At 32.2% G+C, this 14,641-nt stretch overlaps 1 pseudogene; it reads left to right on the plus strand.

The window, feature by feature from the left end:
* Nucleotides 1–2,367: 2,367 nt before the first annotated feature.
* On the plus strand, nt 2,368–13,135 carry LOC134261750 (uncharacterized; annotated as a pseudogene).
* The last annotated feature ends 1,506 nt before the right edge of the window (nt 13,136–14,641 follow it).

A 14,641-nucleotide genomic window follows, 5' to 3' on the forward strand; every position in this document is an offset into this window, starting at 1 on the left:
ATACAGTAAAGATAAAACCTTAATCAAATTACTTACAAAGTGTTTGTAATTAACCCATCAAAATGGTAACATGCTTTTGTAACCATAGAAATGATAGAAATTGAATGTTAAAAGTGTGTTTTTTATATAGAGTGGGTCTTCGTACCATTTTTTTGTAAACAAGTATTGAAAGGGTAGGGAAGGATGTATCTATTGCCATTTTCAAAAAAATGGTACGAAGACCCACTCTATATAAAAAAGTTAGTTTTCCTACTTAAATTTCGCAACATATTCTCAAAAACTCCAAGTCCAATTGAGCGTTTGCCTCACATATAGAACTATTTGATATTTAAAGGCTAATATATGTGCGACTTCGTGGCTCAGTAGTCATAGCGGCGGTGTTGAAACACCCAGTTATTTGTCGCGAGTGTTCGAATCACGTTTTTTTTAAAGTTCAGGTTGATAATTTTTTTTCACTAAAAAAACAGAATGAAAAGATAAGATGATGAATTTATGTACGGTCAATTAATATATTTCCTTTAATAAACAAGTTTTCAAGCTACATATGTAACTATATAATTTTTGTATGCATCCAGTTCAAGACTACATTACACGGTTAAAATATAAACAGTCATGGGTAGACCATCGCGATATGACTGTTTTGTATGCAAAAACAGTTTTAAAAAGGAAAGGTAAAGCGTACTATCTTTCTGAAAACATACTTGATAGAACAACTAACATGTAATATGAAAAGCATCAAGGTAAAAAATTCTGTACATAACGATAACTGCAAGGTTTAAAAAATAGATATTGTCATTTGGACAACGCTGTACAAAGTTTAAATGTTAAAGTAAATCGTACATGTGAAATTTCCGAAATGCTTACAGAGCGACAAAATCCGTGTAGGCATATTACTCGCCTTATCCCCCCAGATTCTTTGATCACGTACCGACTTCATGTCATACCCTAATGAAACTCTAAAAATGGTATTTTATTTCTTATATTTATATTTTAGGTTTTTATTCATGTTACAAAGAAATATAGGCATCACTTAGACTTTGGTTTTGAAATGCAACGTAATGTATCTACGACGTTATGTGACATCAGTCGGAACTTTCAAATTGCTTGTGCAGTTTGCTTTCCTTACGCAAGAACGTCTGATCATGTGACCAACTGCATGTCATTGAAAATTGAATTTCAGTTTTATTATCATTGTTAATTAGCAAATGTAAATATTTTCCCATCAATGGAAATGACTGACCAAGCTTTGGTGTCCATTTAACATGTTCAGATTTTTTTTGTTCTTGAAAAGAGCATTTAAAAAATATATCTCCAACAAAATCTGTATTTCAGCATCTTTTGACCCTATCCTTGCTAATTTAAATATTAGAGACTTGTTCCTGTATACAACTGTAGATATACATCAGAATTCCGTCATTGATTTTACCACCTTTCTATAGTATGGTCTACTTTCTCCATAATATTGTATCTATTGGGGAAATAAAAACAAATTGATCACAAAATAAAATTTTATTTTAGCGTAAAAGCTGTGCTATTTATGGCACCAGCACCAATTATGAATTATATACAGATATATATATACAGTGGCCCATTTATAATAGACTAGAATCTTAACATTAGTAATCTTCAATAAATTACATGTAGTATTAACATCTTGTACTTTTTCAAAAGTACTCAAACATATATGTAAAATCCTATAAATCTGCACAATTAAATCATAAATTGTGTTTAAAAAAATTACTGAGTAAAAGAATGTTTTAACAGAAATGTTTAAAACCAAGGCTATGTCGAGTTTAGGTTACCTGGTTATTAATAAATACTAAATCATCAAATTCTTACCCCAAAATCGAAGTGTTGTAAGTATCTGCCAAATATTCATGTTTTAGAAATTTACTTAATAAAAGTATCACACAATCTTTATGAACAGCAACACAGATCTACGAAACATATGGCAGTGACTCCGTTTTGAGAAATGCAATACATTAAGTGCGTACCTTGCAGTTGAATGTTTAACAGTACCCTGCTTTATGTTTTACTAAATGTAAATGATATACATGTACATGGTATTTGAACGAAGAAAATTCTATTGATACTACATGATAACCATTCTTTCATTCTTGCTTTATAATATGTTTGTTGAAAATAAACTCAATAAATAAGCACCTTACAAACCTTACTCTTTCAACATCGAACACACACATAATAATGAAAAACATCACGATTCTCTCCCTTTCCTCCTCTCTCTCTCTATGCTCTGATATTGGCAACTGAATGAAGAAGACGTCCGAGTCCTCCCTATTTTTAAGACAGGCAACCCAGGGACCAGAGATGCCCCCCTGTTTTGAAGACTATCAGTAAATCCCAGACATGACTACGTCTAAAGCCCCCACAGTACGGCACCATACGGTCGGTCCCCCACCATACTCCGCTCTGTTACACACACTGACAATGGAGATTTGATGCCTCTGTCAGAAAGTTAACAGACACCTAGTTATTACTACAGATTTTTTTGTTATGTTTACAACCCTTTGCAGGATAGCCATTGCTTAGTTCCGATCAATTGTTCACAGGAGTGGATCACATAGGTGTGGCATCTATTTGTACATATAACTGTCTAACACCAACCTGAAACAAAATTAAGTTTTATAGGTAACTGTAATGGATATTTATATGTATATAATTGCATAAGTTTGTAACAAACAACACATTTTGTTTTTTTTTTCTCACCTGTGTGAAGATGTTATGTGTCTGACTTAGAATGTATCGAGTATCTGCATTCATGGCCACTTCTAACTTTATGGTCCCTATATAAACTTCACTACATAATGTCCAAAAATGAGGTTCCTGCACACTGTATACCCCTTCTAACTGGGAAACCTAAAACAGAAAAAAGAGTTCTCTATGTACAAACTTAATAAGCATTTACTGGTAATAACAGAACATTATAAATCAAACAATGGAAATAAAAACTACTAGTGACTGTCAAGGTAACTGTCCCACATTTACTGAAATAAATTAAGTTGAAAGATTTTGTATACATTCTTTATAGATATACAAGTATTCTTGGATTATTGCACACTAAGTAAGGTATATATTTCTCCCATTATATTACTGATATTCCAAATCTAAGTAGATTTTTAAGTTAATAAGTTTCCTTACTCTTTGGTAACAACCGGGTAATATATGATCTAGTTCTCTGGGTGTCCGCTGCATTAAAACTCCCACAGAATCTCGTAACAATGGCAAGACACTGAAAAAAAATTAAAATTTGAGAAAATGTAACTTATAAATATGGTATTGAATTTTCTGAAATCAGTAACCTACAATGCACAAATTAAACTGAAACATGATATTTGCATTAAATTGCTGTTTACAGAAAAGCACGGTGTACTTGAAGAATAACTCTAATTCTTGGCTAAATTATTGAGTATAATCTGGTTTGGGTCAGTTTATGCTTTATAATCCACAAAGCGGATTATAAAAAAGCGTAAACTGACCCAAACCAGATTATAATTTGATAATTTGGCCAAGAATTAGAGTCATTCCTTATGATTTAATTTTAAAATAATTTAACAACTTTGGATGTAAAATTGTGTTGCCTTTTATGAGTTCAAATTTACCGCGCAATAATACAACCGTAGTAACGGAAGTGATAGGAAGCGAGAGGAGGTAATAACTTTTACATAGATCTAGCAGCCATGATGTTTGTTTACATGAGGTAAGATCGAGTAATTGTTTGAAGTTAAAGGTACATTTATTAAATCTGGAATTTTCCATGAATTCCCAGCACTGGAAATGAGTTGATTGCATGGATAAGATGATTAAGCTGGTCGTCAAGGGGGTGTGTCACCATACCAAACCAGATTATACAAAATCCCCCCCCCCCCTTCTTTTTTTGCAAAGATAGACATTTTTATGGTGTTTACCTTTTTTGTTGGTTTAGCCTGCCCACTTTCAATTAGCCCCCCCCCCCCCCTTCAATTTCCTTCCGACGCCTGTGCTCCTATAATTTCTTGCAAACTTTTAAAATAAAAAAAAAAAAATCTGGAACGTCTTTTGGGCTTTACATAGAATACGACTACTGTAATCCCATCGGGTTCGTCATACATGATATTTAATTACAGTATTGTCGAAATCCAAGGTAAACATTTTTTTTTAAAGTGGCGTCTTTAAAGTCAAATAAATCGTTGACTTATCGGACAAAAATCAATATGTGGTAATAGAAAAGTTTAACAATGTGTCACGTTCCTGTCTGATCTGTCGATTTATTGAGTCAACAAGAGGTATTTTCCTGTGTTTGAACAGCAGACAAATGGTAGCAATGGCTCCTGTATTTTATTCCTACTGCACACTTGTATAATGGGCCTAATGAATGCTTTCAAGTATAGCTACTGGACAACACAAGAATGCAGGACAGCAAAGAAATCAAGCATTGAAAAAATATTTGAAAGTAAGTCATTTTAAATTTTAATACTTAAGCATTGAAAAAAAAAATGTTGGAAATTAACATGATTAAGGCATATTAAATTTTATTAATTTTGGGATTAACATCAAATTGGTAGCTTTACATTGCTATTGTTTCATTGAGATAAAAAAAAGTATTCAATGCTAAATAATTCCTCTTTAACCTAATGCTGTAGTGTTATTTTCAGCTGCTGTCAAGAATAAATGACTATGGCCAATCCTCTTCAGTCCTGGCATCCTACAGATTCCGTTATTTCTGAGGTGGATCGTAAACATTTAACAATTGTAGGGGAGTATCTGGATACCCCTTCTCATCTGATCAAACACCAGCGACTTGAAAGGTATAAATCTCACGCAAAACTATGTATATACATGTTTACCATGAGTGTAATTATGATACCTGTAACTACGAAAACAATTCTTTACTGTATTAATTTGTATCATCATGAGTCTTTGTTTCACTTAATATCAAATTAGACTTTTTAAAAAAAAAATTCCCAATGAATATATATATTATAAAGTTTTTTGCAGCAATGAAAACAAGACTTAATAACCTTATAATTAAAATATAAAAAATGAAATCATATACAAATTTGATGCAGTCACCCACATATTATTGAGTGGATAATATTTTTTTTTCAAAAAAGAGTTTCTTTATAGCACATCTGAAGTTCTTCATTAAATTACAGGGATCCAGATTATGATCCAATAACCAGTATCTACTCCAGACTCCCCAGTAAATCCCCCTCCCCCAGGCACCAGAGGGCAGTCCATGTCACGTGTGAGTGTCACAAAGTAGGTCAGGCACCTGGCTCAGGTAAACCACGTCAGAAAAAGGACCAGGGCAGCTCAGAGGAGGATACAGATGAAGAAGAGGAGGGTGAGAATCTGTGTGAGAATCTGTGTAGATGTTTGAGGAAGATAGGAATAGTGTACATTTGTGATGAGGGTGAGAATTTCTGTGAGAATCTATGGCTGATGTATGAGGATGATAGGAGTTTGAATGTGTACATTACAATAGTGAGGAGGAAAAGAATTTGTCTGAAAATCTGTTTAGATGTGTGAGGAAGATGGAAATTTGTGAAAGGAGGGTGATAATTTGTGTGAGAATACTGTAGAAGTGGAAAACATTACGGTGTTTTTAATTTCACTATGTTCACGATTTAAGAATTTTCTGCGAACTTTAAACCATCTTGATTATTATTTCACATCATTTCTGCCTAGAAACAGGCATAATACCTAAATATTTACAAACGATTTTCCGTGAAATTAAAACCACCGTGAAAGGTAACTTTCTAACAAACCGTGAAAATTAAGACACGTGAAATTAAAGACGTCTACAGTATGTGCAGAATGTAGGAATTTGAAACATTTGAATTTTTTTGGGAGGGGTGAGCATTTGCTGGATGGGCATAGTGAAATTGAAATAAAGGATATACATGTTCATGCATGGGGCCATAATTTCTTTCCATTGAGTAAATGTCTCTATGAAATATTAAGACTTGGAATTTATTACAGTAATATGAACAGTCTAATCATGTTTATAATCAGTTTTAGATTGAACAATGTTTTAATCATCCCTGTATTAAAATGTATTTAAAAGAGTTGGTATAGCGAAAATATAACTTCACACAATCACACATTGAGTAAAAATTGCACTCGTTAACACTAAAAAATGTTCTACAGATGTGGACTTAAAGGTGCTCTTGAAGATGCTTGATGGACTCGGTAAGAGACCGGATGGCAGGATTTCATCTCAGGCTTTCAACGGGGTACTAGAGGGGTTCTCCTGCGAGGAGCCAGTGTCACAGGAGGAACTGGAGAAGGTAGACTAATTACATGATTTCATCTTTGATTTAAGTAGCTTAATAAAGAAACACATAAAGACCTAGAGCTGATAGCTGTATGTGTACTTTTAAAAAGTGAGCTTCAGATTTCAGTGGCTTTTGTGCAGACAACAATTTAAAGCACTAAATCATGAATACCACTAAGAAATAATTTATTGAAGCACCATAAAGACTTGGTATTAATATTAGTATTAGTATGTAGCTCTTACATGTATATGCCAACAATTAACTCAATACCCAGTGATTGCGCTAAATTTTGAAAACCCCGTTCACCAATTTATGTACACATAATGACATAAAGTAATATTTTCCTTATTATGTTCTAGGTTTGTGAGTACTTGGAATCTGGCAACCTCAGAATCAAAGAGATGACTTGGTCTCTGATCAGTAAGCTGTGTGGGAACTTGTCTAATGTGACATTACTGTTGAAGAGGGACCTCCTGAAAAACCTAATCCAGACTATCAGTAGCTCCAGTGAAAGTCTGGGGCCTTGTGTCAACACAATGATCAGGGTATGAATGCAATAACAACAATCTCTTCTGTTTACTGTTTCTTTTAAATTCTTTTTATTGAGCTTTCATTTAAACTAAATGATTTCAGACATGCTTGAGGATTATATTCTGGAATGAATTATTTATTTACCTAGGGTATTTAAAATTTTATGGTTAATTTTATTATTCACTGTTGTCCAACCCAAATTTTTTTGCTCTAGTCTTGAAAATTCAGAATACTGTTAGCTGACCATACACAAAGGCTACACTTTTCATTTAAAAGAGAAGCTTATATTAATTACTAGGAAATCATGGCAGATTTTAAATATATTAAAAAAGAAAATACACCCCACACATTGTAGGTTGTGAGCTATGAGAGCCTGAGGGAGGAGTGGTATGAGCCGGTTCTGGGTGACATCGTGCCCCTCCTTCTGACTGCCCTGTCTATGGAGGGGGTCACCCTGGACAACAAGTACAGGATCAGCTGCTTCTTCCACTGTCTGGGAAAGGACCAGGACTTCCTTGGAATCATTGAAAACCGAGTTCTACCGATTTTAGCTGGACTGAGAGATTCCAGTGCTAAGTTAAAGGTACTGTAAAATATTATTATGCATTAATTATCACACTCAAAATTTAGTGCCACCTTTCTTGTCATAGCATTTATTCAGTGTAATTATGAATTCAACAAATTTATAAGGAAAAGCTTCCCTTTGTATCTGTTGAAATCAAATATAACCATGTACTTGATTTTGCAGACAAGGAGTAGAGTGAAAATATATACTTTACATGATTACTGCAAAATAAAATAAAATAAAATTTACAACAAGGGCACAGCAAAGTGATTTTAAGGCAGATATTGGTTATTACAGCTAGAACACAGTTCTTCATACAGTATTTTGTTTGAACATGTTAAATGTATAACAAGTGACATCATTTTGTTATGTTTATTTTACAGTGTGAGTTAATTTATTTTTGTGACAGGATATTTACACTAAGATCCTTGGAGAGGTGGTAAAGAATGAAGACTCTATGATGTCCAGTAGTGTTGACCAGGGAGTGACTGGTGTAGCCGTCAGCATGCTCAGAGAGGGACCCTGGTAGGTTTCAGCTAGATCTCTTTGATTTTTCAAATTTTCTTTACTTACACACAACCCCTTAGATTTAACTTGTCTTGAATATCAAAATTAATAAATGAAAGAGCTAATTATAAAAATCATGGAATTAAATGAATTTTTAAAAAGGCAGTGTAGATTGATTTAGGTGTAAATCATATCTTTACCTGAAGAATGTTGAAGTTGACTACAGCAAAATTCTCCTACAATCTTATGATAATTATATAAAGTGTTGTATTTGATTGAGTTCTATTTAAGGATTTTCTCTATAGTGACCAACAGACTGAGGCCCTGTCTTTACTGTGTATCCTCTCTGAGACAGAGAGGGGGTGGGGCACGGTCATTAACGACGACGAGATCCTTCCCACAGCTCTCACCTGTGTACAGCAGTCCAAGTGCAGGTAAAATACAGGCATAGTTTATACTGACCAATAACTAACCAATATGGAATGGAAAATATTTGTGCCATATTGATTCCATATATTTATTGAATTTTTTCTCAAGTTTAACATGATTTTGATGTTAGAAGGATGTGCTTTCCAGGAGGAATAATTAAATCCACATTTCAAATATCTTTTTGCATTGATATCTTAAATCCTAGCACAATTAATTAAAACCATAATTTACCAATGATATTAATCAGTGTTATATAACCAGGGTTATTCTATTGTATCTTACAGAATTGATTCAATCTGGGTATGCTGAAAATATTATTAATTAAGCTTTCAGATTTGATAACACATATGAAACAAAAAATGCTCAAAAATATGTCTACGAAATCATTCTGTATTTATTACAATTTTTTTATCCATTAAAATTTGCTTAAAATAGTGTATATTGTGATAAACACGAGGTATAGAATATACATAATTATTGAGAGTCTTTAGATTTTATATGAAAATTCAATTTAAACTTAACCTGGTAAAATGCTTTTATTTTTTGTCTTTTCAAAATATTATTACTGTATTAGATAATCACTTTTAGCATTTTCACACCTTCATGATGAATTTATTGCAAATTAAACAATAAAATATATAATGTTGTATATATTTTCACCCCTGCACGAAAGAATAAACAAGAAAATGTTATGCACTAACATTTATTCTCCTAACCTCCTCTCCCTTCCCAGATTCTTCATATTTTAAATATTTTTTTCAAATTGTCATGTTTATCCAGATATGTAGAATATTTTATACACTATAACCATTTTCAAGAATGATCTAATGCATGCTCTACTCTAAATCAAATACATGCAGTATTTAACTCTGTAAAACTATTCCCAGCATGTATTATTTTCTTAACATTGAAGTTTTGTAAAGTTTTTACCTTCAAAAATACTAAGTAATAAAATTTTGTAGAATTACATTTTAATCCATTTAATGGATGAATTTTTTACCACTGGCATCTGCACATTCAGATTGTTGAACATTTGCACATAGTTAATTAAATGTTTGATAATTTGCCATTTTAGTGCATAAAAATCAATGAGTTTGTTATACCAAAAAAAAAATTTTAAACAATTACTTTTGATTATAATAACCATTTATCCATGTATACATAATTTTTAATATCCCCCTGCATTATAAAAATAGCACATTATCTTAAATTATTTATTGAAAAATCCCATTTAATGATTTATTCCCCCTTTTAAAGATTATTAGGGGGGGAAGTGTGATAATCATGTGACCAGTACCAGGAGACTAGGACTGTGTAAGGAGGTTTATGAGCCACATTCCCACACTCTGCTCCCCTCCCACTACAGAAAAAGACAAACCACAGATCAGGGGGAGACAGGAGAGGGGGGGGAACTGTGGAGGGGGGTGGACAGTATGTGGAATGTGAAAGGTCTTCTGAAAAGGGGTAATTTTGTTACCAAAAAATTCTTGTATAATTATAGATTCTTTATTTTACACATATTTTAAATGTTAAGTTAAAATTAACTTATAGGAAATACAGCTCAGAAAATTTTATTGAAAAAAATACCCAAAATTTAAACTACTGAAAATACTTTAAAAAAAATTGTGAAAAATTTATAAAAATTTTTTTTTAAATAAAAGCTACAATGTAATGGGGTTTTTTTTATATAAAAAAAATTGAATGAAAATAATTTAAAGTTACTTTTATAGGAAATACAGCTGGAAGGTTTTTTAAAAATGAACTTTAAAAATAATTATGACAGTAAGTTAAGTTTTTTCATTAATTACATCATTAATATTCATTACAGCAAAAAGAAGAAAATTGCAGAAGGTCTGAAGTGTGGATACAGGGCGGGATGTAATTCCAGCATTGGTCAGCTGTTCCTCTGCCATTTTAAATGTCTGTCTGTGGCCAGCTCACAGAAAAACAGGATTTAAACTCACTGGACCTACCAACTTCACGGATTGTGAAGATCAAAGGTAAATTTAAAATGTTTTACTTACATGTATCATTAAAATGGTATTCTAAAGCAATAAAACCCATAATTTGTGGTTTATTATTTTTATTTATTTTGACATATTTATATAGCTTGTTTTCTATTAAATTTTTTTGGCTTGTTGCATAAAATTTTAAGTGTTAGTTGTAATTTCCAAAACATCATATCATTCCTAGAGTTTAAAAAGACAAAAAGGAGCTCTTAGTTTAGGGACTATTTTAACTAAACTTTTCCTTGAATCGGATAGGAAGTATGGAAGATCAACAGAGCCCTGGTACAGATGGTGTGGGATTTTTTGGAGAGTGTTTGTTTGAATTACTAACTTTCTTCTAAGGAAGCTTAAAAAAATTTTAAAATTTGCCCTCCAGGCCAGGAAAAAACCTCTGTTCAAACACGAAGCAAATCGCCAGTGGACTGAAAGTGTTAGATCGCTGGGGTTTTCCCGATCTTTATGCTGTGTTTGAAGAAAAAAAAGTGGACCTTGTTGTGATTCTTCTAGAACTGGTGCTGGTCATATCTCTGTGTTCATGTAAAAGGGTTCTCTGATCTGTTCCCAGTGCTTCCAAGTCAAAGAAGAGGTCCTCACCCGTAGGCTCTAGTCAGACACTTCCACACACGGTGGATATGGTCGACCAGCTTCCCCTGTTAAGAGCGACCTACCAGTGCAATAGGTTTGTCCTCCTTGTCAGAAAAAAGAGCGTCCAAACCCAAAGGAAAAAAATAACCAGCGACGGTTGCTAAGGAAGGCTTGTTTGAACAAGGGTATTCCAGTTATAGTGCCTTTCATTCAATGTTCACATCTTCAATGAGGTATGTATTAAAAAGATCATCAGGTTTCTTTTTGGTTTAGTACTAATTATTAATATTGATTTATAGATTCAAATAAAATGTCATTGAAGGTAATTATTGCATTTGACTTTTTAAGACTTTTTTTAAAATTAAAATAAGCAAACAATTTTTTTCATTGAATATGTATCCATAATACAAGTAAATTATTAATTATTTTTATTGATTATTATAAGTAATTTTACAGATTTTCTCTTGTGAAATCCTAAGAGCTAATATTCAGTCATAGAAAAGAGGGAATAACTCTGAATAGCATGTACGGTCCAGTAATGCTAGTCAATGCCAACTACGGAAATATTGCTACCTAAATCATATTTGATACCCAAAATTACCATGCCATTATATGTGTATTTAAAAAGGACAGTATTTTTTTAATGTTGTATAGCTTGTTTAAATATAATATTTTTGTTTTAAAAAAAGCATATAATATAGTTTAAGTTCTTAAAAACAAAAGTAATCTCTTATTACAATGATATAAAGGAATTAATTATGATTTTGAAAATAATGATTTTAAATTTTAATTTTTATAGGAATTAAAAAAAAAAAATATCCTCATCAATGATTTTAAGGGTAAAAATTTCCCCCTTTACACACTGGTTTTGTTATTTTTACTTTCTTTTACCCACCCCCAGCAGCACACCCCCCTCCCAAACCTCCTGCAGCAGGCCCCCCACCATGTCCCCCACTGGCCACATCATAAAGGCCCCCGGGGGCGGATGGTCCCCTCCACCTCCTCCCCCCCCCCATATCACCCCCCCGGGCAAGGAAGCCCAGATACTGAGGCTATAACCAGACTCAGTAAATGTATGTATAATTTTATCTTAAAGATTAACATACATGTAGCATTTTTAAGCATAAATGTACCAGCCAATCAAAATTGGTGGGGAGTGCCCCAACATTTTGAAAGAAGATGTTGGTTCATAGTGCAAAATAAAAATGAAAACATTTCGGGTAATCTAATTGTAAAAAATTATTAACCAAAAGTCCTTAAATTCAGTTGATATTTAAGTTTAATTTTTTTCCCTTTTTGATACATTTTGTGTTATTGCAGATGTGATTAAAAACAGACCTAGTTCTAGACAAGTTGACCCAATTCCAGAAGTCCCTAACCCTGTCCTTGACCCAGTTAAACCTGTAGCTGTTCAGTGCAAATAACTGCTAAAAGAGGGAGGATCAAGGATTTTAACACCCATGTTTTCCCCTTCTTTAGAGGTTAAAAAACTCTGTGCACTTCTACTTGGTGATTGTGCATTTGGAAATGTATTTTGGAAAGTTTTTTACGTGAATTAATGTAAATCTTTTGGTTTTATTTTAAAATTTTGATTTTTCGCAGAAAGGTTTTTGGGGGATACAATGTGTTGGCCATTCATGCGCGCACTCTTTGCAATTAAAAGATATTAGTGTATTTCATTTGAAATACTGCTTTAAAAAAAAAATTTATATGGAAATTTTTGAAAACAGTCACAATAAAGATTATCATTGTATTTTTTTAGTTTTTTTGTTGTTTTTTAAACTTTTTGCCCTTCTTGTGTGAACTTTATTTACAGATGTGAATATTTTTGTATATTTAGGTTGAAGTTCACATGACCTTGACCCAACTGGGATACATGCAGAAGTTCTGGACTTCCTCAGAACCAATACAAGCAATGAATTAGGAAATTTGGTGAGAAAACCTGGGGGGTTAAACACTTTGACAAAATTTTAAATTTGTTTTTTAAAAATATTTGGCTGGATCTTTAATGAATGTGATTTTTTAGGTTCTAGTAACTGGTTCTCATTCATGTTGGATCATAATTAACTGGTTCTTTAAGGTTTGATATTGCCCAAAATGTTGGTGAAGAGTGATAAAAGAATAGAAAGGTGTTTAACCATCATGGGGTACCAGGTTTCTGATGGTATGGTCAAATTCACCACTGGTGACCTAAAAAACAAGTGGTCAGCACACTTAAACAGTAACACATGGTAGGGTTTTCCCCCATGTTTTACAATGCATATTAATTCTTATATAATTTACTCCAAATTTTACATTTTATGAATTTAAAAAATATATAAATATTTTTGCTTTAGTTTATTATATAAATTTTGTAGTTTAAAATTAAACTTGGGAGATTAAATTTTTTAAATACAAAATTCAATACATGTACGAGGGTTGTCCTGTAAAATGTGGACAAGTTGTCTAGTGAAAAAATAAACATCACTGCGTCCTGAAAGGTAGGGTTTTGATAAGGCTGATTTTGCCCATGATGAATTTCAAATATTTTCATTTAGTTTTGTTATAATGTTTCCCCCCCCATATTTTTTAATTTATTTGCAAAACCAACCATATTAGTCAGTACCAAGGGCTATTAAAGGGTCCCTCTTAAAGCATCTAAGAGGGTTATCAAGATTTATTTCTTGTAGAGGACTATTATTTTGAAAAATAAAGCAGTTAACAATATTTCTCAGGGGAAAATAGAACAGATCTGAAAAACACAAAAAAACTAACTTATTAAAAAAAATTGGAAAAAAGAATTTTTGTAATTGTAGCCATAAAAATTCAATTAAATTGTGTCCTTTTTATTAAAATTTTGCCATTTATAAACATGATATAATAAGACAAGATAAACAATAAGTTATAAAAAAAAAACCTTTAAATATCACATATCATATACTGAGACATTATTAACTAGATGTACTTTGAGCAATGAGCTCACTAAATACACCCCCCCCTCCCATATGAATATAATGGCAGTGTCCGTGTTTTGCTCTGGAAAATCCAAAATGTACATCAGATCAAAAAGTAAAAAAAGAGGTGCAAAATGTAAATTTTTTAAAATTCTTTAAAGTTTCATTAAATTTCGTTTGTGGTATGAGTGGAGATGCGGATAAGAATGGGTACCCCCAAAGCATAACAAACCGAAACATACCGATTACTATATACCCTCCCACTTTTCAAGCGAGGGTATAAAAACAGTCACTTTGCGCTTACAAGTATCAAGTAAAAAAAACCCCTTTTGATTATAATTAAGCACATCAATTTCATATATTTCGTTTCGATAACACATAGAAAGTGTAAAAAAAATCTCTTAAAATATTACAGGGTTTTTTTTTGGGGGGGAAAAAAATTTTCCAAATGTACATATTAAACATGCATAACATTTTATTTACATGTATTATTTTATTCTATTTATAGATATTGGATGCAAATTTGTCTATTATTAAAAATCATTTTTATATAATTTTTTTAAATTCTTATGATGAATATATGGAGATAAGGAATGTATACAAAATTAAAGTCCATAAATCAATAAAAAAAGGGAAAAAAACAAAAGAACCTACATATAATCAAAGTTGGGATATGCCATGGAGGAGTAAAATCCCCTTTGGACTGGCATACCAATGTGTCTCCTTGTATGATGGAAATAACAAAAATTTCGTGAATTCAGTGTAAAATAATGGATAAAAATTAGTATACAAAAATGAGTGAGC

The sequence above is a fragment of the Saccostrea cucullata genome, unplaced genomic scaffold, assembly GCF_032062105.1.
Source record: "Saccostrea cucullata isolate Sc308-1 unplaced genomic scaffold, CSIRO_AGI_Scuc_v1 ctg10429, whole genome shotgun sequence".
NCBI lineage: Eukaryota > Metazoa > Mollusca > Bivalvia > Ostreida > Ostreidae > Saccostrea > Saccostrea cuccullata.